The sequence below is a fragment of the Armigeres subalbatus genome, chromosome 1, assembly GCF_024139115.2.
Source record: "Armigeres subalbatus isolate Guangzhou_Male chromosome 1, GZ_Asu_2, whole genome shotgun sequence".
Classification (NCBI taxonomy): Eukaryota; Metazoa; Arthropoda; class Insecta; order Diptera; family Culicidae; genus Armigeres; species Armigeres subalbatus.
The window spans coordinates 53,764,389-53,791,944 of record NC_085139.1 but is presented as its reverse complement, the minus strand read 5'-3'; the positions used below and the strand labels follow the sequence as shown (position 1 = coordinate 53,791,944).

Sequence of the window (27,556 nt, the reverse complement as noted above, 5' to 3'; positions counted from 1 at the left end):
AGGCAATTAACATTGATTGAACTGAATAAATTCAAGTTCTAACGAACGAGCAATCTGCACCGGCAGCTGCTCCCTCCATCTGTTCGCTAAGATGAAGTGCAAAGCGTTCGTGTTGTCCACGTTTTCTTCCCCAGCTCTCTACGCGTTCTTGGACAATCTTCAAGACGTTGTTCATCTGGGCGTCCACTGCATCCGGAACATGCTTCCGTTTTTGAAGCGCCTCTTTATTGTTATGTGTAGCTTCGTTGGCTACTTCGGTATCTAGGTTGCTATTGGCTTGCATCCTGATATCAGTATCATATTCCACATATTCCGTCTCCTTTTCATCAATCGATGGAGACATCTGCTTGGAAATCCTCGGGGAAGAGTAGTTCGATGAAATTCTGCAAAAAAAAAACAATATCGTTTATTTTTTTGGATCACGATTTCCAATAATATATATAGGAATAGGGAGTCTAAACTATGACTTCATGAAAGAAATAGTAAACGCAAATACTCACGGTCGTGCCTCCATATGAGAATCCAAAAACATCAATTCCTTGTAAAGTGGCCATCCAGGACTACTTGGGGCAGCCGCCCCTGAACGCGAATCATTGGACAGTTTACGTTTCAGGCTCCCGAAGCGGTCCCGCAAGCTCCTCCAACGACTTTCCACTTGATCAACTGGCAAAAAAGCATGATGTTAGAAAGACATGGTTCATATATTTTTTAATTTTCACCTAGGGGTCGTTCAATATTGACGTCACAAGTCACAAGGGGGAGGGAGGGGGTCTAAGATTTTGTGTCAGTGCATATACTAGGTATACAAAAAAGCGTGACAGAGAGGGAAGGGGGGAGTCTACAAATTTAAAAAAGTGATGGACGTCATAGTTGAATCGTCCCCACCTGATTTGTCACAAGCTGAAGCAATAGATGCCCATGTTTTCCCTTTTAAGTTGTTAGTACTATACTAGTTTATTTGTGGACGCAGTAGCGCCCGTGGCATATAAATAGGGGAACTGCTCCTGGAATTCATTTCATGGCTCCGATATTCATCCCATCAAAAGCAAAGCAATGGAAAGAAATTTGGATTGTTAATTATTTTTGTGATTTTTTTCAGCAGTGAGGCATGTTGACAAAAAGAGGCGACGAAATTAGTGCTATATTTCTTTGTTTCCCGATGAGATGAATATATTTATGTTCAGTGAGAAGGAGATCGGAAAAGTTCCCCTATTTAATTATATTCAATAATCCCGTGCACATTTTTATACCAAGAATTCCGTATAGAATTCATGTAAAAAAAAGATCTTCTAGGGTATCTGATCCCATATTAATAACAGCCCGTATATTAATCTCAACCGTCGATAAACCAAATAAAAAATCAATTTAATCACAATTTCTCACATCGTATGTACACAATAATGGATGGAACACATTCTTGAATGTTTGGAATATTATTCAAGATTTTGTTTATGTAATGTTCTAATTCACAAGAATCAAATTTTTAAAAGATAAAATTATAAAGCACTTTTTTTTCATTTTCCTACCTCTGAACTGATGATTTGATGCACTGCTCGATTGCTACTAGCAGATTCATCTGTTTTCACGCCGTTGTTTTCCACTCAATTTCAAGCAAACACTGATGTATCCTTACAAAATTCACTTCACAACACATAAAGCACATCACATTTTCACTATAAATATAATTATACTTGAAAAACCAGCGCGATCTCCTATAGTTTGATATAGGTTTATTTCGATCAACGCCTAAATTATCCTTGTCCGTATTCCAAACTGTTTACATGGCTTGCAGTACTCTCAAGGGTTGCCGACCTAGATTTTTATTTCAAAAATGGTTGAATGAACTTTCACTGTGAAATTCAACTCTTATGTTTGAAAAATAAGGTATATCGAAAAAATTATCTATTACAAACATAAAATTTAACTGATAAGTTAAAAAACTACAACAAAAACTGCAATTTTGTAATTATATTTCAACTCAAATACAAAACATCGACGAATTCGGCATCACTGCAATCATATCGTTACGTATACACACAAGTAATAGTGTGCGTATTTTATGTTGGAAACAGTATTATTGATATAGGTACAAGCATAGGATTAACTGTTTTTGAATGTTATTGAAATAGGTACATGGCGGTGATGATGTTTTTTAGCTAAATACTTCTAGAATGTGATAATAATTTAATTTTTGAAGTTGTCAAATTGTTCTCAATTAAAAATTACGTGTGGTGAGCATAATTATTCTCATGTTTCTTGATTATTGGGTGAGAAATCAATGCATTTCATATGCGCATCGCCTTATTGTTATTGATATAGGAACAGATACCCTATTTTACAAAAATTCAGTTATTTCTACAAAAGTTTTTTTTTGAGAACTCTCAGAAGCATAAAATAAAAATTCTCCAGGATTTGCATTTTTTTTCCTCGCTACCTCTCCTGATAAAGGTAGCCTCACACCTCGGGAAAATTTTCCGCCGGATTTCGGGCCCCGTGCATTTTCAATTTTCAAGAATCTCCCGGAGGAATTCCGGGGGAATTTATGTACGAAGCTTGAGCAATTCCTGAAGCAAACTTCGAGTAAGTTCCTGTATTCCAGAAGGATTCCCTGAAGGAATTATTGTAGGAATTTCCAAATTAATTCCTGAAGCAACTTCCAGAGAAAATCCTGGAACAATATTCAAAGATATTCCTAGAAGAATTTCCAAAGAAATTCATTTCTTAAGGATCCCATGGAAAATATATGGAGGAATGCCTGAAATTCAAGAAAGAATTACTGAAAGAATGTCTGAAGTAATTTCTGGCAGAATTCCCGAAGAAAATTCTGAAACGCACGAAAGAGTTTTTGGAAGAATTTCAAAAGAAATTCTGTATAAGAAATAATTCTATTCGGTATTCCTCAATTATATTTTTCTGACAATTCCTAGCGGATTTTGTGAACGGGTTTCAAGGGGAATTCCCAAACTACATAATTCCATCCACCGACCAAATTTAGGACACAAAATGTGAGGAAAACTTGAATGAACTTATGAATACATAACTTCCCTAACAATTATTTTTAAAACTGAATCTAGACAACAGTACTGGATAAATTTCATTTAAAACTGTTGACAAAAAGAGGCGACGAAATTAGTGCTATATTTCTTTGTTTCCCGATGAGATGAATATATTTAGGTTCAGTGAGAAGGAGATCGGAAAAGTTCCCCTATTTAATTATATTCAATAATCCCGTGCAAAAAAAAAAGATTATCAATGCGCACTTTATTTTAATAAACAGACAGTTTCGTTCCTCCCTTCTGCTTGTTTATTCCGCCCAGTCCCACCCACCCACGTGGTTTTGACAGTTGAAGTACATTTGTATTGGTGAACCCGGTGCGAAACCGTGAAACAACACAGTGCGAACCCGACAGCTTTGGGGTTGGAACTAGTGCGAACCTAGTTCCAACCTGAGCGAATAAAAAAACACTTTGACAGCACTTAGGTTGGAACTGGTTCCAACCTAGGTTGGAACTTTTTAAAAACGAATTCGACATTAGTTTTTCTTCAAAAGAAGCCACTTTCTTGTTTTTAATTTGGAAATTTCGGAAACTTGACACCGTTCTTCGCTTTTGGTGCTGCGTCAACTTTGCATATTTTAAAAGTTTAGCTGCGCAGGGTTATTAGTAAATGAGTGCATTTAACGCAACGCACCATTGTGGGTTGCTGCAAAAGATATTTTAGTTACAGTAACTAAAATATCTTTTGTTGCTGCATTCAATTGCATTAGTTCAAATTGAACTGTCAGTTAACGCTGAAGTCAATTTTTTTTATCATAGGGGAACTGTACCGGTTTTGGCCATGTTCCTAATTTGGCCAATTTTGCGAATAACTCCAAAAATAAAGCAATTTGCGAGGGTTTTATTAGTCCCAACAGAAGATATATCCCTCATGATTCAACGCTGCTTTCAACTGATCGATTATTTTGGAAAAAAACCCAGATTAATCCACCTAGCAGTGATGATGCCTTTCTCGTGCATTATAAAATATATTGAAAAAATCACATTAGAAAGGTCAAAAAAGCTCTTTGGGGGAATAGATCACATTTTTTCGATCATTTTTAATATTTTTGCCTTGCCACCATTCAAAAAAAAATGTTCTTTGAATTTTCAAGGGGGACCTTTGGGGAAAAACAATGATTTTTCAATAATTCCGAAAAGCAATGATCGGGCCATTTCCAATAGCAAACAATTCCCCGTCGAATGCAACTTGTTGCGAGTAAATCGGATAATTCTAAGTTCTAAAAAGTGTGCCTACAAAATTTGTACACATACACACACTAGGGTGGCTCAAAAAGCACTTTTTCAAAATTTTTGATGGGCCGCCCTCTTATTCGGTTCTATTTGATGCCCTGATGCTCTGGACAAAATTTCAGCCAAATTGGTCAACGTTTGGGCAGTGCTAAACTCGTCGGAAGTTTATATGGAAAAATGTATGCAGAAACATCCAAAAACAGTGATTTGCAGTTGGACGGTACAATTTGCGATCAAGAACAATGATACTCATTCAGTTCTTGTAGAATTAAATACAGAATGTAATGCTGAAAACCGCGAGAAGATTAGAGTTTATTAGGCAAAGATATTAGCATTTTACTGGAGTGTTGTAGGGGTGAATTTATTTCTTTTCAAAGGTAAAAGAAACGAAATTTGCTCAGACCCCACTACAGAGAAATGCTAATAACTTAGCCGGGCAAACTCTAATCTTCTCGCGGTTTTGTGCATAACATTCTGTATTAAATTCTTCAAGATCTGGATGAGTATCATAGTTCTTCTTCCTAAGTTGTGCCGTCCAACTGCATTTCACTGTTTTTGGATGTTTCTGCATACATTTTTGCATATGAACTTCCAATGAGTTTAGCACCGCCCAAACGTTGACCGATTTGGCTGAAATTTTTTCCAGAGCATCAGGGCATCAAATAGAACCGAATAAGAGGGCGGCCCATCAAGAAAATTGAAAAAAGTTTTTCTCATACTAATTTGAGCCACCCTAACACACACATACACAAAAAAACAGACGTCACCTCAGTTTGTCGAGCTGAGTCGATCGGTATATAACACTATGGGTCTCCGGGCCTTCTATCAAGTTTTTTTTAGCAATCATATAGCCTTTCGGTACAACTTTGTTGTACGAGAAAGAAAAAAATGCATATGTTACAAATATGCGATCGTGTGATAGTACAATGATTAGCGATAGTGAATACAATGATTAGCGCAACGGCGCGTTTTGAAAAATACATATGGATTAACTTTCCAGACGCGTTGCTGCGCCTACAATTGTTTTAGGGCTGATTCCCACGTAGTGTTTTTTCACCAATGCAATATTAAAGTTCAATAAAACTAGTTGTATGTCATACATTGATTTTGCATCCCTTTGTGTAATAATGAATCGCCTGCTTTGAGCGTAATTACAGCGGCACACTAGGAGCTAACTTTCTGAAATCAGTATGGCGAAAGGCATCTAAGGTTCGATTTCTCAAAATTAAGCACCTTCATCGAAAAAATATTTGGTAGGCGTAGTAGCGGACACCTTCCTACATAACCGGTACCAAATAGTTTTTCATGAAAAGTTCGTAATTTTGAGAAAACCCGCGTTAGATGTCTTTCGCCATACAAATTTCTGGCGGATAACTCCTGCTGACTATTTGCGCATATACGATAGCGCCTGGATGAGGAAGCGGCGAGTAGGAAATCAGCCACTGCCAATAATTCATTGTACAAGTACATTTGTGAAAATAAAACCAACAATTCTCATAAATATAAATGAAAAAAAGCCGCATAATATGGAAATAAGGAGGTGTATGAAAACGAACGTTATGTTCAAATCACCCATATGCCCAAACTACACCATCATTCCACCCAAACCAACCAAACCACCCAAACCAAAAAGCAGTTAGCCGTAATGACACGCCTCTTCTTTCCTTCCAAAGCATGAAACAAAATGGCAGCAAACGTAACGAGCGCACGAGAAAGCATGTACGTAGGTATGCGATTTTTATTTCCAACGATGAAACTTTCACAGCTGTGTTGATGCGAGCGGATAAAGTCATCGGCTCAGTGTTGCCACTTATTTTTCGAACCTCACCTTCATTTTCAGGCGTAAAAATCTTTTTCATCTTTATTTGAGAGCAAAAAATCTTGAAAAAAATCTTTATGTACTTAAGGCTGAAGCGCATGCCATCGTTCGTCATTTCGCCCGTCAAATTTGACGTTTTTCCCGTGGATAAACTGTCAAACTCGACGGGTTGATTAGCGAACGGGTCTTTGTGCTCCAGGCTTAAACTTGAATAGGTGCTTAATAGCTGAAATATTCACTTTTTTTTAAATATTCAAATGTTTTTAAATCTGTTGGGTTTTTAAGAAGCAGGTAGATATTTGTAATGAGAGTATATTTTGAAACGAGTTTCGAGGTATTTTTGTACCATTCCATTTATTGCAAATCAAGGTGATCAAAAGTTATAAACCTTCCGGGTTTGTAGTGTGAATGTTTTGACTTTTTGCATTTTGAATTGAATTGCAACGTTAAAGCCATCTTGGCAACTCCTTTCTTTTTAACATAACATTTTTTAACGCAAAATAGCATTAATCGTGCTTGTATACCATACACACTTAGCTCATTTTACAGTATTCGGTAAATTTTACCGAAATTTCAACCGCTGAACTGTTCGGTAAATTAATTTACAGATTTTTTTGTAATTTTTTCCATTGCTCAAATGTCAAAATCACCGAAAATCAGTAAAATAATTTACCGCACAGTTCAGCGGTTGAGATTTCGGTAAAATTTTACCGAAGTCGGCGATTTATTTTAAGTGTGATATATATTCAGTCGGTTACTAAAGTTTTAATAAAGTTATTCGGCCAAAACAGCCTTTTGACAGCTGCTGCCGAATGAGGGATGAGATGAAAAATGTTGATGGACTTTCTTAATAATGAAAATGCCAGCTTTCCTTCTCGCCGTTTACCGCCCAGCGATGTCTCCCAACTTTTCATCGTATCGGCTTGCTCTTAGATCTGATTAGTTTTGCAAAGATTTGCACCCCTGAGCTCCCGCAAAAGTTTGGACACTTCTTCAGGATCGAACTGAGACTGGTAATGTTCTCCAAATTCTTTGGATCGATGAGTCAAGCTGTCTTAAGAACGGGATCATTGGAGAGTTTGATTGTTTGTTTATCACCAGCTCCACATATAAATTACATGCGAGAGAATAGAAAGTTTCCTTCAGTGGTTAATCAAGATGTCCTGCCAGATTATCTGCCGCTAGTCCTACGTCGGTCTTCATTTTCTCGCGAAGATGTTGTTTAAAGTTTTGAAAGCCATTTGTCCATGATCTTATTAAGAAGTTCATCTTTCTAGTTGTTGGAAAGGATAATCAGATAAAGCGATTTAATTTCACTGTACATGTTAGTATACTCAAGGCTTTCCGATTGCAAAATACGATTGACTTTATTAACAAGCAGTAGGTCATCCCGAGTAGAAGAAAATAGCTGAATAATATCAAATGTTGATATGATAGTAAAATGAGATATGAACATGATTGATATAAAAGATAAAAGATCAAACGACAATATCAATATTTTGCATTAAAATATCATGAGGAGATCAATTTATGCTATTTATAATAAGGGATCAGTATCATGTGCTATTAGTTTGTTCTTATCCATCTTGATATTTAAATGATATTTCGGTGCAAATTTTTGATATTGTTGCCTGCTCTCTTATCTCTTATATTAATCAAGTCTATATCATATTTTTTATTCTGTTCATGACTTCTACCCGGGATGGGATCGTTGAGGTGTCGAAGGTGGCGCTGGGCAGTTTAATAATTGTCACAGTTCGAATAGAACATAAAGTACATGATTAGCTTTGAATAACGATCAACATTCCGTTTGACTACTGAGTCAAGCGATAGCCATCTGGTAGTTGACGGATTTTACTGAGTGAAAACTGCCTTATCGGTCATGATATCGGATAAAAGTATCGGCCAAAAATGAGAAAAAAACAGAACACTACATTTCAAAATGCACAAAAATCTTGAAAAATCTTATTTCTTCAAAAAAATCTTTAACCTTTATATAAAGATATCTTTATCAAAATATATTAAAAAATCTTTATAAATAAGATAAATCTTTATATGTGGCAACACTGCATCGGCTTCGGGTCTCTAGCGCGTGTGTGTTCGTCCATTAGTTTTCGTGTTCCACATTTGAAGCTTTGGAAAACTTTGCTTGAGAGGTTAGCATCATCAATAAAGCACGAAAGAAGCAACACAAACATTCATTAATTTGTTTTACTCAATATTGTGCGGTTACTTGCTAAGTTTTTTTTTAAACTTTATTAAAGTGTTATTTTAATCTCCAGATTATGTTCAACACCGTACTTGCTAAATGGACACGGTCGGTTAAAGTAGCTGTTCCTTAAATAGTTCTTGTAGTCGCTAGATTATTCGCTGATGGTTTGAGCGAGACAAGAGTATATGTCAAAAAAAAAATTAACCAGCAATCTGCGGTGTATTGTTCGAAATGAACGTTTATCAGCAATGGACTTTCTGTTGTACTATAGATCTCGCATAATTTATCAAAAGGACCTAAGTAACATTTTTTTCATGAATTAATTTGAGTACTGCAATCAACAAAACAACATGAAAGGTATTGATTGCAGTATTTAAATTAATTCATGAAAAAAAATGTTACTTACGTCCTTTTGAAAAGTTAAGCGAGAATTCTTGAAAAAAATTTACTTGGGTCCTTTCGAAAAGTTATGCGGGAAATGTAATAAAATGCATAAAGCCAAAATAGAACTTTTTGGGAACTTGCAAGTGTTCTGATTGTTTAAGTTGACTTTTTGTAAATTTATTGGTCAATATTTAAGAAGTGCTGTAAAAAGAAAAGTGCATACTTAGTTTTTCCAAATTTGATTCAGACTATCTTTTGAAAAGGGTCAAACTTGTTTTTACTGATGTTTTCAAATCGATATCTCGCTTAATTTTTCAGAAGGACCTAAGTTACATTTTTTTCATGATTTAATTTGAATAGCGCAATCAACAGAACAACATGAAATCTATCGATTGCAGTATTCAAATTAATTCATGAAAAAAATGTTACTTAGGTCCTTTTGAAAAGTTAAGCGAGATATAATCGAAAAACGACCCTTCCTACAATATGTGTTGTATGGGTGACTATCGCAAAATCAGTCAAACTTTCTAATAAAACTTTTTGAAAAACTCAAAATTGAACCCTACACTAAAAAAAATCGATTTAAAAAACTCAAAGGTTCAGCCCAATCGGGTTGTACGCAAAGGTGACGTTGAACTACGTAGCTGTATGTAATGTACAAGTTTTCGACTATTCTGTGCGATGAGACCAAAGCAAGCGTTTTTCAAGCCCAGCCTGAATCTACTTTCGATGTTTATCCTATGCTCCTGAGATTGAGTGAGCATAACTGGTGATGTAGGTATATAATTTTTGGACCAACATTTGAAAATGAGGATAAAAATAAAATTTTCAAATAATTGAGGATGAACAACACTCTCAGGCGTTCACATACCAATTGATAAAATCTCGCTAGAGAGTAAGAATCATTCGATAATTGTATCTCGATTCGGAGCATTGGTAACAATGCCAAACATCCGATTGAACTTAATTGTTGACATTAAATTGGTATTAATTAGGTTTACATTATTTTAAATGATAATCGATTACACAATTTAAAAAGCACAAGCCTGGCTGATAGTGTACAGCTGCAACCATTACCGATGCAAACTGCTTAGACTTACCACCCATCGCTAAGTCAGTCTAAGCCCCTGGTGGCTCATTACAGAAAAAAAAACATTGCAAGAGCTGGGCTGTCAACGGCGTTATTGATAATAATAATTATTCCTTCACGTGAATTGCGTCGGACTTAGCGTTTACTCTGGCAGACACCTACGAATCAGCAAAAACGAGCCCAAGGAAATTTAACCAGAACGCAAGCACTGCAACAGCGATGAAGATTCCGAGCCCCTCTACTGCCATCAACAGACGTAAGCAAGAAGCTACCGTCAAACGCCTCCAAGCTTTCCAAGGAAAACGCACGTTTAAGTTAGCATAAACGAACTGCACCAGCTAAAAGCCCTGCAATGGCGGACATAAAAAAAACTTTCAATGAATAACTAAAGAAATGCTACTAAATTACTAAGTTGAAAAGCAGGCCAAGTTCTAGTTGGAATGTAGTGCTATTGAAGAAGAAGCTTGCGATGCACTTACGAGATTGACTGATTCACCGAAACCAAGTGCTAAACTGTTAGCAAGTTTTTAATAGTAAATATTATCATACATAGATATTGTAACACACTAGAGTCGGTTTTTACGCGGAAGATATGGGCCGCGTAAATTAAAACAATGAAGGAACCGCGGAAATCCAGAAACTCGCGTGAAAAACAATCGCTTAAAAAACGATTCCTGTAAAAATAATCGCGTAACAAACGACTTCAGTGTACATCAGGTATGAAGCGTTGACTCTTCCTTGATCGAATGGTCCAAGAAAATTTAAAATCCATCGAAAAACGGCTGAGATATTAACGATCGAAGTCTATCATATTTTCGTGACGATTTTCAATTTTTTGCAATCGTAAAGTGTATCCCAATATAGAAAAGACAGACGTAGTTCTACGTCAAAATTAAAAGTCGATTTGCAAAAAAAAAACGCCCTTTTCGATTTGGACGAAATTTTGTCTCAAGATAGGTGATTATGTTCCCTACCAACCACATCGCAAGCTGGGCACTTTGAAGGGAGAAAAAATTTATAACAAAAACTTTTTCTTGACGGAATTGATTTTTTCAGTGTCTTTAAGGGGTGGATTTAACATATGTATACATATATATTCATATTAAGTATTCCTGTACAGTCAGGCAGAGTACAATGTTTTGGTCGTAACTGGTCGCAACTAAAGAAGTTAATACATAATGGAATATAATATTTTTTTGAAGATATAAACCCTTTTTTAATATTACTCTTAATTTAAAAACAAACTATATTTAGTGACTAAATTAGAATGTATCATAAAATAGATTTGCTTGGGGTTCTATAACGATGGCTTTCATTGGTTTAGTTTCAGATGAAAATACACTGAAAATAATTCCGACAAGAAAAAATTTTTGTTAGAAAAACTTTTTTTCCTTAAAAGTGCCCAGCTTGCGATGTATGGCTCGATGTAGGGAACATAATCACCTATCTTGAGACAAAATTTCATTTAAATAAAAAAGGGCGTTTTTTCGCAAATCGACTTTAAAATTTTTAAACTGATTTTTTTCAGTGTAGGGCTCAATTTGGATTGTTTCCGATATTTTCACTAGAAATTTTGACTGATTTTGCGATGGTCACCCATACAACACTTTTTAGCGGGATGCGTCGTTTTTCTATTATATCCATTTGAAAATATTAGCAAAAAAATTTCAGCTCTTTTCAAAGGATAGTCTAGATTAAATTTGGAAAAACATTTTTGTTTTCATTTCGGATCATCTGGTGATTTTTCATTTCTCATTTTTCATTTCTTACTTCTTACTTTTCACTCCTCACTTCGCACTTCTCACGTCTCACTTTTCACTTCTCACTGCTCACATCGGCCCATAGGGGAAAGAAATGGCAGAAATGACGCTTAATTTTTAAAAAGAACATATGTCACCTTTTTTTCATGAATTAATTTGTGTACTGCAATCAAAAGCTATCATATTGGTCCGTTGATCGCAATATTAAAATTCATTCATGAAAATATGTTTCTTAGGTCATTTTGAAAAAATAAACGAGAATTTTCAGTGTATACATGAAATCTTAAAATAGGTACTTTTTAACTCATTAATGGGTTTCTATGTTTCTTTGTGAAGTTTTTTCTTCCGTGTAAGCTGTGTATTCTATGCTGTCAGTGTGCGGGTTTCGAATAAATTGTGTCTTGGGAGAACATAACCTAGAAAATCGATAGCTTATTTGTTACGAAATAATGATGCCTCATAACTCTTTGAATATTTACTATTTTTTGAGACGTGCCATCATTATGAAATTCAATAGCGAACAAGAAGAAAACATTCCCCATCGAATGCAACTTGTTGTAGCAAAATCGATTCAGGTTTAGTACTAGAAAAATTGTCTAATGTTTCAATGTGCACACACATACGCACACACACACACGGACAGACAGACATTTGCTCAGTTTGTCGAGCTGAATCGAATGGTATATAATACTATGGGTCTACAAGCGCTCTATAAAAAATATGTTTTGGGAGTGAAATGAAAGCCTTTCTGGTACAACTTTGTTGTACGAGAAAGGCAAAATAGTAGTTTGTGCAACTAGTTGCAAAAAGATGATTTTTTCAGCACGAGTTGTACGTTTATCCAACGAGGCTTGCCGAGTTGGATAAATACTACGAGTGCTGAAAAAATCGAGTTTTGCAACGAGTTGCACACGCTATTTTTTGCAATGACGAAAAATGGGCTTTAATATGATAAATCTTTACCAAAATTGTACAATCGAATTCACTCCACATGATCATTCATGCTAATAAATTATTTTGCGGCAGAGAACAATAAGATTCCATCTTATCGTGCCAAATTGCATAGCTTGAAAAGCTATGAAGCGATGGATGCAATTGCCTTTGGAAAATTGTGATGTTATGTCCAACAAACCATTTCATTTATTACGAGACGCTTAGAGTACACTATTTAAACACTCACCCAAACTAATTCAGCTAAATGTAGTCATGTAACTACTGTCCCAATGTAGGTTTTTCATTATAGCACCCAAATGAGTGCTATAATGAATATTATGCAACCCATTCGAGTTGCATAATGATCATTAAAGCACCCATTCTGTTGGTATGGAAAAGTAGGCCGTTTTATCACTCAAATGACAACTGTAAACCAGGTTTTATGATCAGGAATTGCAAAAATGTATTTTTCAGGGTTGGCCAAATTAGGCACTAAGTTGGCCAAAACCGGTGCACTTCCCCTATTCATTCTTTATCATATTCATTATATTGTTTTATTTTATCATATTCATCTTAATCCCTACAGAATAATAGATGGATTAAGTATTTGCCCCACTTCGCCAGGATTCTTAGAAATGTTATATAGGAAACGTCGCGTCGTTTGTTGAGAAAATTGAAAAAATTTAAACAAAACACAGTCTTCCGAGTCTTCCGGAGGACCAGTATATGATTTATTGAATTTAAAAAATGTCCTCCGAGTAGCGTAATTCGCCAAATGTTGAACGGATTATTTTATCGCCTATTGTTAAACGCATGTGCATTTCCTATGGGTGTTCAACAATAGGCAAGAATTTTAGCCCGTCAACTTTGGCGATTTCCCCTAATCCTCTTTTTTGTTTATCTGCAAAAAATCAAATTGATATCATTTTAATTGGTACTTTTACAACATGCGAGTTCTTGTGTTAAAAAGTTGAAACGAGTTGGGGAAGGTTAATAGAGCATCAACTCGTGGAGTTGATGATTGAAATATCCGATCGTCTCTAATTATGTTAGCGAGAATTGTAAGATTAACAAATCAGTTGTTTTCAATTAACTGAAGGTCACTCCTGACGGAATCCAAGTTTCAAAGTGCTCGCGTTTTCGGGGGCACACCACTCGATACGGAAGCAACGTACAACTGTCATTTTTGTTGATTTAGTTTTGCTGCGTCGCAGCATGCGGGGGGACCCTGAAATTTGGATTCCGCCAGGAGTGACCTTAAATCAGCTTAGGAAAATACTAAAACAAAGTAAAAAAGTTCGTTTAGTTTGTTTTGTTGTTGTTGTTGTTTGACCTTTCACTGGACCAGTCGCCTAAAATATACTGAATAAGTATTTATTAGTTCTCTCTTGATAACCTGATAACATTATTGCTTGTATACTTCAACTAGATGAAATTTTCGAAACTTTGGAATGCTTTTGCATCCGTTCTTAGCTAGCTGGAACATTCGAATCCTGTGGTCCTCAGTATGCCTACAAATATGCATAAACGGAACACTCAATTAATAATATTAGAACCAGAGATAACCCATGCAAAATTTTATGTCCGCATTTACATACCAACATGAACACCGTACGAAATCTGAAAGCAAATAAATTTCATTTTAATGTGCCCCTCTGTTTAGATTTACAGCTTGTTATGCCCCACCCTTTTCGCTCCCCCGCCCTCAATCACTTCGCACCAGTTCTAATCCTTCTGCTACAGTTTCCGGGCGTTAGGTTTCCATAACTCATGCAACGCTAGGGAAGAAATCTGTGGGAAGAACGCCCCCGAGCCGAGCGGCAGGGACACACGACGGAACTAAATTCATGCTAAATCTTTTCCGATTATGATATGGAGATTATATGTTGATGCAAAATATTGCCTTTTGTTTCAATTTCGGGCTTCCTGCATATCACTTGATAGGTTAATTAATTATTTACTACACGCAAGAGGGTTGCATGCTGTGTGCTAAGCTCTATGCACTCAATGTTGCAAGTACGGTTCAAATTTATATGCAAATTTACTGCCGCCCACCGCAACCCGCAAGCCGGCAAGGTACCGGGCCTTTTCTTTCTCGGAGCCTCTGGCTTGGAATTCGAAAATTTGAAATTCAATCTCGAAAGCTCCCGTTCCACCCAGGGCCGTCATATCACAAGTGGACACACGGTCAATTGAAATTAATCAGATCTGACTTCTGGCACTTTCCTGTCGGTTCGGTCGGGAGGGACAGATATCCGCATGTTTTACTACTGTTTGGACAAGTTTTACCCAAGATCAGTTGCCTGCATCGCCATGTTACGCGTTGGCATCCAGTCGTTATCTGCGACTAATCAATTAACTCACAATTTCGCCCGTTTACCACAGGTTTCTCTGGTGTCGCAGAGTAATCACTTCATACGCATCTACCCACCGACCAACCATTGGGTGAAGAAACGGGGTCCATCAATCGCCCGGGAACTACTCAAGGCGGAGCGAAGTGACAGTGAATAAAAACCTCGCCCAAAATGCGCTCAACTTCCAAAACGTATCGAATTTCTGGTTGGTTATTAATGAACGGCGGGTTTCCTCGCATTTCGAAGGAGCAGATCCAATTAATCATTCACCGCGAAGATCGAGAATGGGGATTTTTGGTTTCGTTCGGTGGCAGATAGCTCACTGGGAGCAAGTGGGCTGGCCTGGAGGACGATCGAAGCGTAAAGGTGTTCCAGGAAATATCACGTCCAGGCTGATTCGTGTCATACATTTCAATCCATTATTCTCGCGATGGATTTGAATTTGGACAAGAACCGGCAGCTAGCGGGTTAGTGGCTAATGATTAGGGTGACCATTTAAACAAGTAGAAATGCGTGCGTAGCGTGTAAGCATAAGTTAAAACGATATTTACAATTAGCGAAAATCGATTTGATCAGCTTTTTGTAAAGAGTCTGCTTCTTAGATCAGCTCTCCAGATCTTCAGGAAGAAGGAAGAAACCAGACGGAAGAGGGAAGAAAGATGAAAAAATAGGAAAAAGGAAGAAGGCGAAAGGAAAAAGCACGGAGAAGAAATGAAAAAAGAAGAATGAAGGAGGAAACAGAAAGAAGGCAGACAGAAAGAAGAAAGAAGAAGGAAAAAACAAATAAACAAGAAAGAAGAAAATAAGAAAGAAGAGAGGAAGAAAGAAGAAAAAAAAGAAAGAAAAGGCAAGAAGAAAGAAGGAAAAAGGAAGAAGTAAGAAGGACGAAGGCAGAAGAAGGATGGAAGGAAGGACGGAAGAAAGGAGAAGGAAAAAGGTTATAGGAAGAAGTTGGTAAGAACAAAGAGGAAGTAAGAAGTAAGAAGAAGTTGGTAAGAAAAAACTGGAAGGAAGGAGAAAAAAGAAAAATTTGACTTTTCACTCCTAACGTCTCACTACTCATTTCTCACTTCTCTTTCAGCCTTATGACCATTCCGCCTAACGGCACGAACATCGATAGGTGGAATAATCAGGTTTTTCTATCAAATGAATCGCATTAAGAATTCGCAGAAATGAACAAATGTGGACAAATGAATCGCATTAAGAATTCGCACACCAAATTTTAGTTCTGGCTACCCTATACAACACTTGGTCTACCCCTCAAATGTACTCTATGGGTACCCCGCGGATGTGGACAAGCAACGAAAATTCATTCATAATTCGAATTATCGAGTTGCTTCGATCTAAGCGAAGGAATTTGACAACTTTCCTACCTCCGATAGATTGATCGACTTCCACATCAGTAGCACCAAACCGGATTAAAGTTTTTTTTTTCATCCACCAGCATTTCGACCAGATTCCTCTCGAATCAGCTGTTACTGTCCCTACCGGTTGATACATGTAAACTGATTAGATTGAACATATTGACTGTTGTTCATAACTTCCAACTGATCTTACCCACTGGCGTAGAAAATTGCCCCGATTGTAATTTGGTTCCACAGTACGACCGAGTAAGAGAACACAATTTACGTTACGAGCACTTGAGCATTCAACGAGTCGGCCCGAGCTAAATAGAATCTGGTTTTGACACGCAGCAAAGGCCATCCTTTTTCACAGCAAATAGATTTGAACGGTTTGTACGGAACGTGGACTGTCCTAACAAGCAAAACGGCCATCAACCCCCTCAGAAACGAACGAGGAAGCGTGGTGAACCCTTGATGCGGCCCGTATGATGTTAAGTCAAGCACGTGATATCGCTTTCTGAGTGGGGTTCGTTGTCTGCTGCGTCGTATTAACTGATAACGATTACAATAATGATGCCACTGCTGAGCTGCTTTATCCTTTCAATTCCGTTCGTTCCATTGTTCCCGTTTGTACAAGCGTGGAAAAGACGGATTGCCCAGAATCGATTTGGAACCCACCCACCACTACTACTGATCCCGGTTGCACACCGGACATCCTCCGATGATGGTGCGAAGAAGTTTCTTCCAATCAAATTTGTTTAAATCCATCCAGATTAGAGATTCAGGCGACGTAAAATTGAATCGAATCTCACCGCTCTGCATGGAACTATAAATTTTGATTACCGTTGCCGAACTTTCTCATCTCGTCAGTGTTGGGTGGAGAAAGAAAATTGTCTTTGTTCGACTAAATTTTTCGTTATGTAGGGAAAATCAATTTCGATGGTCAATCGATGGAGGTGGCGAGAAAGGGTGATGATGCGGATGATTTCCTATCACTTTTACGAAAATCCCTTATTTCACGCTTGACCAGTGCTGCTGGCCGATTATGGAGCTTTACGAAATCAATTTCGTTTGCCCTCGTTGTAGGTTAAACGTCCAATACAATAATAGTTAAGGGTTTGATAGATGTCCACCGCTATGCCTTTACTTCTTGATTTTAGGTTGTAATCCTATTTGTAGAGTATGAATGAAATATTCATCGAAAATAATCTATAGTGACACAGTAATATATAATGGTGAGAATTTTGCAACTAACTGATGCTTGTATTTCTCTTCATAGGAACTTTAGGATATCTGCATGAAAACATGAAATATACATGCATGAAAGATGCTGGTTTGTTTTAATTTCTTATGCTTTACATTTTACTCACACTATGTAAGAAGTCCCATTGTGTTACACAGCCCTGCCGTCCTGTTTAGTCACGCTTAGTCGACAACTAAGAAGCTTTCCCCTAAAGCAAAAATTTGTTTTGGTCTATTTTAGCTCATTAAAACTCAGATTCGCCTATATGGGTCTCAGTATGATAGTTACTATCAACTGTGTGTACAAAAAATAGTAAACCAATCGGTTTTAAATGTCCCACCCACTTCCCCCTCCCATGGCTGCCTCTTGGATTCGAACCAAGAGCACCAACAAAACCGCCAGAATGATGCGTGTACGCTATCCACTCTTTTACGGTTGCTGTGTGAATTATTGCTGTTATTAAATGATGCCTCTCTTGTCTGAAAAGTCAAGAAGTCGGTGAGCACTACTTATGCGCTCTCCACCCTCATTCGTGCTAATTGTTTCGGGAAGTGAGCTACAATGGTTTAAAGAGAGCGAGTTCGCGCAAAGCGATGTTGCAGTTCACAGCTCGTCACTCACGCGATGCAAAGTTTATAGTAAGAGCTTGTATGTACAAGCAATTTTTCTGTTCTAAAAATATAAAAATGAGTTTGCTTTCCTTTGAGGCAATATAACTCCCGAACGGATGGACTTATCAAGTATCGGTTCGGATTGGCGATTTGGCATTGCAAGAAAAAAAAGAAGCAGAATTCGAAAAATAAGCACGGGAAATGGAAAAAAATAAAAGACTCCTCCACATTTCTAGAGGTAATTTATTTAAAAACGGTTGTCAGTACGAGGTTGGAAATATTTAATACTGCGAATAAAACGAAAAATCAAAACCAAAATTTGGAAATCTAAATTATTCGTCTATTACGCAGTGCAAGAGAATTCCAACACCGCGCTGATAACCGTTTTTAATTAAATTACATACTTCTAGAATTTTTTAGAAGGGTTTGAAAATTTTCCTCCTATCTTTTCCCGTGCTAATTTTTTGAATGCGCGACATTCTGCTTCTTCTTTTTGTTGCAACGCCAAATGAGATCTGCTGTGTTTATATCTTTGAAAAGATGTAAAATTTTGCCTGGAAAGTTGGAGGATTATCAGAATACACCCAGTTTTTTTTACACGGTTCGGTTTTGGTCGTTTAAGACCTTCAACGTCAATAATGAAGCAATGAGTTATTCCCACGAAAAAAATACTAAAAATCAAAGAAAATTAATTAATTTCTCGGTTGAGAACTTAATGAACTCCAATCGCGTAAAAAAAACTGGGTGTACAACGTTTTCATGTGTTCTGGAAAAAGCCATCAAGCCTGAATTAAAATCCATCTAGAATGCGGCGCTGCAATCAACTTGCAGTTAGAAAGTTAAATCTTAGTTCTCAAATAATACATTAAATACTGTGTTCGCACCAGTGGCGTAGCCAGAAAATTGGTCTGGGGGAAGGGGGGGGGGGGGTTTGGCGTTCCGAGCAATAACACTCCTCCGACGGAGATAGGTTTTACTTAACACGAACGACCAAGCCTCGAAAAACGGAACGCTATTTTTAAATCGCTGTATCTCAGCCGTCAGTGAACCGATTTGAACAATTTTGGGACTCACAAAGTTTCCCGTCCTGAGACGTTGGGACCTCCGATAGGACCTATCGGGGCGTTTCGGGACCTCAAAACGTCGGAGCAAGTCGTGATTTTCAAACAAATTGCGTGGTTGGTGCTCACCAGCTCGATGTTCATGGTGACATAAGTATGATATTTTGGAATCCGTAATATTTAGAAAGTTACAGTCTTCCACAATTTTGTTCAAGAGGTCAATACGAAACTGTAGCAGATCATATTATTCCGGAACTCATCCGCTTGGCGTCACTAGTGCATATAATATTCGTTGGGTTGGATATTTAAGTTTGAGTTTTGCACTGACGATTGCTACAAATAAAACAATTTTTGCTCCCCAAGATGCAGATGCTGTCGAAATGCTAATAGAACACCAAGTTGAAAATCATGCCAAGTAAAAGTTAGAATCTAGAGACATAGAAGAAGAATATAAGATGAGCTGAGTTAGTACTATTCTATTCAATTTATTTTGTTGAATATATTCTCGGCGTAGCACCAAATTAGAATTCGGAAGTCTGGAATTTTGAACCGATTTTTTTCCGAAGTGTTATCTGTCAAACTAATTGATGCGTTGTTTAGCGCATCTTTACAGGCAACTTCCCAAGTTGGGTAGATTGCCTGTATCTGGAGAAAAATCCTACTTCGGTATAAAAAGCGTTCTAAATTTATTCCGCATATTTTTCATTGTCGGAAAAATATATTTGCAAGGTTCCAGTCAAAAAGTGAAATTTTATGTGAAATAATATTAATACTGATCCAAATATTTCCTATTAGACCTTGCATGATCGATTACATTAAAGGTCATATGCATATGAAAAAATATGTAGAGACACGGCAGGTACTTCCGTCCATGGTTGTAGGGGCTAAAACCAGCGAAAGCAGCGTCCATTTGGTAGACCTATAGCAGAACGTTTTTCCTAAGCTTACAATTTGATACGGATGAGTTTGGCGAAGAAGTATTTTTTTTTATTGGATTTGGAGACTATGATGAAAATAAAAACGCAGGCGAAAAAAACCTGCCTTAAACTTACTTAATAAAGTTTTTTATTTTTGTTGTCACAAAAAACTACTTGGATATCTGCAGTTTCTCATTCTCATTCTTGAAACCTTAAAAAATGTATTGAAAATTTCCTGCTGTTCAATAAACTACATATGTACAAACTTCGTATGTTCAAAGTCGAGTGCAGGGTTTTGCATATTTGCTATAGTTGTGTATAGAAATAAATAAAAAGACGGTGGTAGGGCACAACAACTCTACCTACTTGTTTTTAAAGTACGAAGTAAAAAAAATGTTCACGGGACAATATTGAGTTTTCTACAGTTCAACAATTAGATAACGTTTTTCTTATCTTCTACATATTTTTAGCTGCTAACTTCATTATAATTCTCATTATTCTTCACAAATAGATGTTCTAATAGTAATTTGTGCGACAAGTTGCAAAAATCGAGTTTTGCAATAAGTTACACACGCTATTTTTTGTAATGACGAAAATAGTAGTTTGTGCAACAAGTTGCAACAAGATGATTTTTACAGCACGAGTCGTACGTTTATCTAACGAAGCTTGCCGAGTTGGATAAATACTACGAGTGCTGGAAAAATCGAGTTTTGCAACGAGCTGCAAACGCTTTTTTTCAATGACAAAAAATGGACTTTAATATGACAAATCTGTACCAAAATTATACTTGTACTTGTCTAATTCCTTCCAGAATTTACTCCACATGAACATTCTTGCCAATAAATTATGTTGCTGCAGAGATTCTATGCTGCCGTGCCACATTGCAAAATTCGATAAACCGTGAAGTGATAGATGTACTGGCTTTTGGAAATTTTTGATGTCATGTCCATCAAACTATTTCATTTATTACGCGACGCTGAGAATACACTATTTGTACACTTACCTAAGCTCATTCAGAAAAATGTAGTCATGTAACTACTGTTCCGATGTTCGCTTTTCATTATAGCATACAAATGAGTGTTATAATGAATATTATGCAACCCATTTGAGTTGCATAATGTTCATTAAAGCACCCATTTCGTAAGTATGGAAAAGTAGGCCGTGTTATCACTCAAAGACGAACTGTAAATCAAATATTATGATCAGGAATTGCAAAAAACACTTTCCGACGTTGCTGATCATATTATCGGGCGAGTCGCGACAATTCGAATAGTCAATAGTAGTGCACGCATGGATGCACTATCATGTGTACTAATTTTAATGAGTTGCGACGTCTCATAACTGCAGATATTTCAATTTTACAAAACAAATTCCCCATTTTCTTCCATACACAGAATATATCACTTCCACTCTGCGAAATCCATATATTCGCATTCATTTACTCCGCAGCAAAACGAAGTGCACTTATAAGCTCAAAAAGCCCCAATTCACTTAAAAAAAAGCCCACCACACGACCGAAACGACCGTCACTTGCATGTTAAATTACATCAAAAACTACTGTAGAAGAAAAAAACAGCTGATGAAACTGTTGTTTTTTGTTTTTTCTTCAAAACTATCACGAAATACAACAACGCGAACCGCACGGCACAAATAGATTTCGATAACTGACCGGGTAAACAAAAGTCCCAACGACGAATAACTTGAACTGTTTTTCATTCGATTTACCGGCTGCCGAGAGTAACGGTCACACGAACCGCACGAAAATTTCGGTCAGTACTTGAGTTTGCACGCTTAAGATCATTTTGAAATCTTTAAAATTATTATCACTATTGCTACTATTATGCGTAAACGATTTTTTTTCTAATCAACCATTTGGTTAGTTACAATCATCAGTGATTACCTGACGTGCTTATAATTTCCCCAAACACAACGCACTGTCACTATCACTGGACGACTGCGACTATTTGTCGCGATGGTTCCTAAGCGTTATTTTAACCTAGAATGCAACGATCCAGTGATAGAATCAAGACGATAGCCCCGTAGCGTGTGTTCGGGGGAGCATTTAACCGAAATAAAGAAACATTTTAAAATCAATAGGGTCGATGTACAGGTAATAGCTGTATTAGTAACAGGTTCAAGTTAATATATACCAAAAATCTATCTTCTTCTATATCTGTATGAAGTGTTTCTAAAATTGATTTTGCTTCACCATGCTCAATCGATTCTGTCTCATATTTTCCGTGCCCTCTGAAAATATTAGCTTATTTGGATAGAAACTGATGATTTTTTCATTACATTTTACGATGCACGACAATTATCGTCGCTAGGCGGATCAATCTGTTTTTTTTAATGGTGTTTGACTGAAATGCCCGCTCTTCAATGGGTAAGGATGATGAATTATTAAACTTTCTAACAGTTCATAATGTACACATTACCTTTATAACTTAAACGTTTTTAGGACTCTCCATTAGAAGAGATCCTTATGTTATCTATAGAATGATTGTCTTGACAGTGCCTGTGGTAGAGTCGCCATTGTCAATAATAGACGTATTAAATATAAATTACACTGGATTCTGTGACTGAAGTCACACAATCAAAAATGCGAGCGAAAAAAAAATCGTGTAAAAACAGAATCCTGTGTATTCACTTCATTTGAAAGTTTTTGAAACCTTATCAATGCAGTGGGCAGCAAAAATATTGAAAGCTTATTTTCAAATTCTTCTTCATGCTGAGGGTGGCTGGGTTCGTATTCCCGGTCCGGTCTAGGAAATTTTCGGGTTGGAAATTGTCTCGACTTCCCTGGGAATAAAAGTATCATCGTGTATCATCAAAAATGGTAGCTTGGCTTTCGCAGTTAATAACTGTTAAAGTGCTTAATGAACACCAAGCTGAAAGGCAGCAATGTCCCGTGTAATGCCAATGAAGAAGAAGATGAACTCATCTTATGACAAATAAAGACATTCCACTAAAAACTCAAAATATTTTGTAAAACTATTTTTTTCGTAATTGATTACTTCACTGCCGAACACCGTTCATAGGATAATGTTCAAAGCAATTCCAAGGTTAAAATTGAATTTGAAGATTGTTCTGCGGGATATTCATTCTTGTATTTAGCTTTAACTCTAAACAGATAACACTGAATCAACAATTTGACGCAACAATTCACGTTTTGAAGCCACATCTCTCCATCCTCGAATGTATTCTACCTCGCTCGCTGCGCCTTCTTGTATCAGCAGTATCGAAAGCGAACATCATATTTGCAGGGTTGCTATCCGGCATTCTTGAAACATGCCATGCTGATGATACCCATCGTTTGCCGTAGAGCTGGACGAGTTCGTGGTTCATCCATTGCCTCCACACATCGTCCTCTTGCATACCGCCAAAGATGGTCCAAAGCACCTGTCTCTCAAATACTCCGAGTGCTTGCAAGTCCTCCTCAAGCATGCATGGTCCAAGTTCCATGTCCGTAGAGGACTACCGATCTTATGAGAGTTTTGTACATGATACATTTGATGCGGGTGTATTTTTTTTTGACTGCAGTTTCTTCTGGAGCCCGTACTAGGCCCACAGATGATGCGCCTTCGCATTTAACGACTAACTTTATTACCAGCCGTTAGCAAGGATCCAAGGTAGACGAATTCATCGACCACCTCGTCACGCTCGGTTCCGCCCACTTGCATGTACTTTGTCTTCGACGCAATGACCCGTTCCTTCCACTCCTCCGGTAGCTGTTCAGTTTCCCAGATTCCGATAATGAATGATGAAAACCCAGAATTATCCACTTAGAGGTTATGGTGCCTTTCTGCGTGGTTGCCCATTCAAACCCCCACTGACTGGCTGCCAGTGATGTTATGGAAAAAAGCTGTCTGTTTTACAGATAGATTTAATCCGGGAGTTAGAAGGTGTTACCTCTACTGCAGATCCAGTGACCCATTTCAGACTGCCTAGTATTTTATGGCCAGTTCGGGGCCACTTTCACCTACTATAAGCCCGTCTCAATTGGACAATGGATCCATAAACAAACTTCCGGATTATATAACCCAGCGCGTATCTAGTGTTATATGTGAATAGGAATCATTATAAAAGCATATAGGAACAATCTCATTCCCTGATGGCGGAAGTGAGATATCTTAGTAACTACAGAGGAAAATTCGTTAGAGCTTTGGCCATCGGCAATCAAACACTCGCACTATTCAAAATCAAAACAAAAAATCGATTTTGAATTTTTTCAACGACCTTTGGAAAAAATGGAGAAAAAATGATGTTTTTCAATAGCTCCGGAGCGCGATGGCTAAGGCTAAGAAGGGGCCCTTGTGAAACGTACTAGTATTAAAATCTAGATAATTTTCTAAAATTTGCCAAAAATTGCACAAAGAATTTTGTTAGTCGAATTCTTCGAAATTTTTCAAATATGCGTTCATGGGCAGGAATGGTGGGTTGCAAAATGAATACTGTATGTGTAAAAGGAAAAAGAACCAGAGAACCATTCATTGTTCACACTGCACAAATCGGACGATGGTGGTAAGCCGGGCACGTAAGCCCGATCGACGGGCAGAAGGTAATGAGGTACGCTTCATACCTCGTTTCCAGTATATCAATGTCTAAATTTTCGGTTTTGCGGAGAGGTTCGGTAAGAAACATAGGTATATGTCTTAAAATGCACAATAGTTAGCTTCATCCTCGGTTGCTTTGTTTTGAACGTTTTTAACATGTTTGCCCACGCTGCACTTTCCGCCTGTCGTATTGAAGGTCTTCGTCATCTTTCCAGGGTTGCTGTCCGGCATTCTTGCAACAACCCTTGCCCATCGTATTCTATCAGCTTTTGCTATCTTATGGATACTGGGTGCGCCGTTAAGTTAGGCGAGCTCGTGGTTCATTTTTCGCCTCTACACACCGTTCTTTTGCACACCGCCACTCTTGCCCCTAAGCACGCATGTTCAATGCGCAGTGTTATTTTAAAATAACAAACCGAAAATACGTTTAATGTTAGTGATTTAAATGGTTATAACCATTAACAATATTTTCGAAGAGCCGGCTTGATAACTTCTTACGAACTCATTCACTATTGGTGTCAGATGCCGAAAGATGATTTGGGATATCACTTCATAGGCAGCATTTAAGATCATGATTGCTTGATTGTTCTAACCCCTTCCTTCTACTCCTAGGGAAACTGTTCTTAATTCTAGATTCAGACTATCAGTCTCTGCAAATAAGTGGACATCTTTCATCTTGATGAGTTCAGTTCCGATATTATCCTTACCAGCTGCTGTATTGTGCTTTAGGTGTGGGCTGGTAGGTTTCCATCGTCCACTTAACTGATGTAGTCGTTTCTTCCGCTGCATTGACCCTCACTGCTTGTGCTCTCAGCGCCATTTAAGTTTTCCTGGAAGTGTTGCTTCTACCTTTCATATGCCAAAATTCTCTCATACTTATTCCTGCACAACTCGCCGCAACATGGAGCCTTTGCGGGATATGGTGAGCTTCTGATAAAACTGGTGTGTTTTTAGAAACAGCACGATCTCCTCGCACTTGACTTCAGGCGGCCTTCTTCTCTTGGAAGAGGTGGGTCTGTTGTCTCCGTTTCCGTCTATAGCGTTCCACGTTCCTCCGGGATTCTTGCTACAGCGCGACCGCCTGCGATGCGTCCTTCTTCTCCCGAATCTGTCTGCACTCTTCGTCGAGCCATGTCTAGTAGATGGTATGATTATACCTCTAAACTTTCACACCATTGATTCCTTCCAACACATCCGCGAGCATCCGTGTGCTCCCGATGAAGTTGAGAGATTTGCAGTTCCACAAATCGAACTTTCAATCCCCAATCCCACGGACATCCGTAGTTTTCGAATATGCGCCCTATTAACCACCTCATTGTATCAGCGCCCCCTTGAAAATAGGCGACTAGGTAGCTCATATTTTACGACGACAGGGCTGGTGTTACATATCAATCGACTCAACTCTTAGAATTGATCAACTAGACAACATTTTTGCACCGATGCGCCGTTCTTCGGAATTCTTTAAGCTGATGATTTAGAATTTCGAAAAAAAGTAGGTTTATATGCGGCCTTGGCATCGACAATTGTTAGCAGCCCTAGGAACATTTGCAGAATTGGGTTATTTAGCGAAGAAAAAAAAAAGATTTTTTATTGTTCAACAACATACTCTTCTGACGTCCAACTTATTTTTGTTTTATTTGTAAACCTTTTGTTTGCATTTTAACGATACAATACAAAAAAAATATCATTCAAATGGATAGAATGAAACTAACATTTTTATAATGACAGTTGGCCCAAGTAGCATAAGAGTAATATATTAGTCACATATAATTTTAAAATGCATATAAAAAATGCATATAAAACCAGTTTTTCCTGTAGAATCAAAATTTGTTAAAACGTCAATAAGGCTTGAAAACTAATGCTAATCCTGATACTTCCAACTGAAAGTTCATGGCCCAAAAATTCCAACTGGTCCATGTGGAACATTTTTTTTACATATTCAATAGAACCCCATATTGCTCTAGACGCTCCATCAGTGCATTGAATCGTCGATCGTGTTCGTCTTGAGAACAACCAAAAGTTAAAATGTCATCCGAATATACCAGTACTCCTTCTAAACCTGTCAAAATAGTTTCCATTACTTTTTGGAAAAGCTCTGGAGCACAACAAATCCCAAACATTAACCGTTTGTATCTGAGGGTGTTACAAAAGGTACATTTATTTCAATTAATAGATCAATTTCATAGAGTATGATTGCTAGTTTAGCACAATTTACCTGAACAGGCCGTATTTAGTTATAAAGGTAGTGATTTTTCGGACAAGTCTAGTTGGTCGAAAGCTTCCCTTACATCTAATTTGAAAAATTTTACCGCCTCACCAAGGCTTCCCAACAACTCCTCAATAAGTGGCAATGGATGAGATTCTCGCAGAACAGCCTGATTGGCTCGTCTCATGTCGACACAAATTCTGACTTCTCCAGATCCTTTCAAGATAGCCTACCATTGCTGATACCCAAGCATAAGAGCCGTCCACCTTCTGAATGTTGTCTTTATCCAGCAATGCCTTTAATTTCTCATGAATTCTTCCTTCCATAGCAATTGGTGCTCGCCTGTAACCTTGATGTATTGGTTGAATCGCACCACTGATGGGGATTCCAACCTTAACGCCTTTAATTTTTTGAAAACTGGTAGAGTTAAGCTTAGTTGATGTAATGTCGAAGCCAACTTTGAGAACGTCCACTTCCTTAAAGGTCTTATCGCCCAGAAAATTGCGTTGATCTACCACAATATAAAACGTTGCTTTGCTTTAACTTCTTCAGGTCCCGTCTTAATCGTCGTACGAAACATTCCTGACATTTTCATTGGCTTGTTAGTAGCATATGCTGTCAAATTACGGTCGACCTCTTCAGCATAGGCAGTAAACTTCATACCCTCATTGTTCACCTTCCGCCATGTTGCCGCAGTGATAACATTTGCGTCAGCACCGAAATCTATGATCATCGGAATCTTAACGCCTCCAACGATGAACTCGAATGTATTCTTTCCCAT

The 27,556-nt window shown here is 37.7% G+C and overlaps 1 pseudogene; it reads right to left on the bottom strand.

The window, feature by feature from the left end:
• Positions 1–6: 6 nt before the first annotated feature.
• On the bottom strand, positions 7–27,556 carry LOC134206179 (uncharacterized; annotated as a pseudogene).